Source organism: Geospiza fortis, unplaced genomic scaffold, assembly GCF_000277835.1.
Source record: "Geospiza fortis unplaced genomic scaffold, GeoFor_1.0 scaffold80, whole genome shotgun sequence".
NCBI classification, from domain to species: domain Eukaryota; kingdom Metazoa; phylum Chordata; class Aves; order Passeriformes; family Thraupidae; genus Geospiza; species Geospiza fortis.
This window is the reverse complement of record NW_005054551.1, coordinates 228,298-230,680: the sequence shown is the minus strand read 5'-3', so window position 1 is coordinate 230,680 and position 2,383 is coordinate 228,298.

The following is a 2,383-nucleotide window of genomic DNA, read 5'->3' as shown; positions in this document are numbered from 1 at the left end:
CTGGAAATGCCCCTCTGGAGAAAAGCTGGCTGGCCCAGCCTGGGCTCAGCACCCCTGGCAGAGCCCTGGGACCAACGGGCTCCAGGTGAGCCCAAAGGGAGCAGGGCCATGGCATTGAGAGCTCAGGGGCAGCACAGGGAAGTTTCCCCAAATAAATCAGGAAATTCTTTCCCACCAGCTCTGCAGCAGGGACAGGAGCTCCTGGAGCCCCAGGGTCAAAGCCAGCAGTGCCTTGGGGTGCTGGAACCTCTGTCCTGTCCCTCTGGGATCACAGATGCCACATGGAGAGTGGCACTCCCTGTTGCAGCATCCCAGTGATGCCTGGGAAGCTGATTTTTTTTCTCTGGAAAAGCTGGGAAACCTCTTGAGCAGATTGTGTGAGGGCAGGCAGGAGGGACACTTGGCCTGTGGCCCCAAGTTCCCCACAGGTGACATGGCAGAGGACACGGTGGCAGCACTGTGGCATCCCCCTGTGCCCAGCCAGGTTGTTGGAGAGCAGGTGGCACCTGGATCATTTTGCTGTCATTTGTCACCTCCCACGGGATGGTGGCCAACACCCCCCTCCTCCAGGACTGTCTGTTCTGCAGCCCTGAGTGTGACACCCCGGCCCAGGTGCTGCTGAGCTGCCACTGTCCCCATCCCCAGTGACCTCCTGTGGTCACCAGAGATGTGACTGCCCCAAAAATGTGACTGCCCCAAAAATGTGACTGTCCCAGAGACGTGACTGTCCCAGAGATGTGACTGACCCAAAAATGTGACTGCCCGAGATGTGACTGACCCAGAGATGCGACTGATCCAGAGATGTCACTGATTCAGAGATATGACTGATCCAGAGATGTCACTGACCCAGAGATGTGACTGCCCCAAAAATGTGACTGCCCCAGAGGTGTGATTGCCCCAGAGATGTGACTGACCGAAAAACGTGACTGACCCAAAAACGTGATTGACCCAAAAACGTGACTGCCCCAGAGATGTAACTGACCCAGAGGTGTCACTGACCCAGAGATGTCACCCCCCTGGTGACAAGATTCTCCCAGAGACAGGACCCCCCCAGAAATATGGCTCCCCCCAAGATGTGACCACCAGTGAAAAGCTGCCCTGGAACCCCAGTCCTGGAGCCACCACTGTTGCTGCCATTATTCCCATTATTATTATTTCCTGCCACCCCAAAAAGCTGCTGGCACAAAACTCCCTCATCCCAACCCCTTGTGGGGTGAACACGGACCCCAAAACCCTTCCAGGGGCTGCCAGCCATGAGGGTGGGCAGGATGTTTGCAGCTGCCCATCACCCCGAGCAGGCTGTGCTGCTGATTCACTGAATAATTAACACAGCTCATCCCCCTCAAACCACCCGGGGGCTTTATCCATACCCCGAGGCTTTGCTCAACCCACCCTGCGAGGATAAATGGGACAAATAATCGGATTTGAGCATCTCTGAGGCCCGAGGATGAGGAGGCTGCCCCCAAACGCGGCTCCTCGGCGCAGGAGATGAGACAAAGGCTCGGAACAAGGGGCTCATGTGATCGCGCAGCCGGCGAGCGCCGGGGGAGGCTCCGCTCCTGCCAGTGCCACCAGCCCCGACTGAAACACACCCTGAGGGCTCTCCTGGAGCCGCAGATACCGCGGGGAGCCCTCACAGAGCTGGGGGGTGATGGGGGGGATGCTCCAGGTGTCCAACACAAGGTGGGTGCCCCAATCCGGGCTGGAGCAAAGCTGCTGTTGGGGTGCCACCCCTCCCTGGGGGGGTTCCCTGCTTTCCAACTCAGGATCTGCCTGCAGAGCCTGAGGAGCCCATCCCAAACCCCGGGTGGGCATCCAGAGGGGTGAATGCTGAGCCCTGTGCTGGCCTTGGTGTCACATCCATGGGGCAGCTCAGCTCAGGCCCCTCTTCCCTCCAAAGGAGGGTCCCCACTGTCCCCCAGACACTCCAAGCCCTGCTGCCATCTCCCCACATCCCCACACCACCCCGGTGCCCACCTTGACCTACCTGCCTGTGGATGGCCCATGGGGGAAAAACCCCACTTTGCCTTCAGGAGCCACCTGGGGATGTTGGAGCTCCCTCCCTGAGCCTGGACAAAGCTGAGCCCAGCACCAGGCGAGCTCACCCCATGGCCAAGGGCAGCAGCCCGGGCTCTGACAGCCACAGAGCTGCTCCAGGAGGTGTGGGAGGATGGAGGGAGCACGGGCAGATCCCGGCAGGTGCATCCCGGGATGTGAGGGGGTCCTGCTGCTCCCACAGGCCACACACCTGTCAGGACCCAGGGCTAGTGGCTCCCGAGGCTCCCTGTCAGCCTCACAAGTGGTAACCCCAGGGCAGCCCCCATGGCTGCTGGTTTTGGGGCTGCTAGCCCCCCACGGGCCACACACCCGTGGCTACAATCCA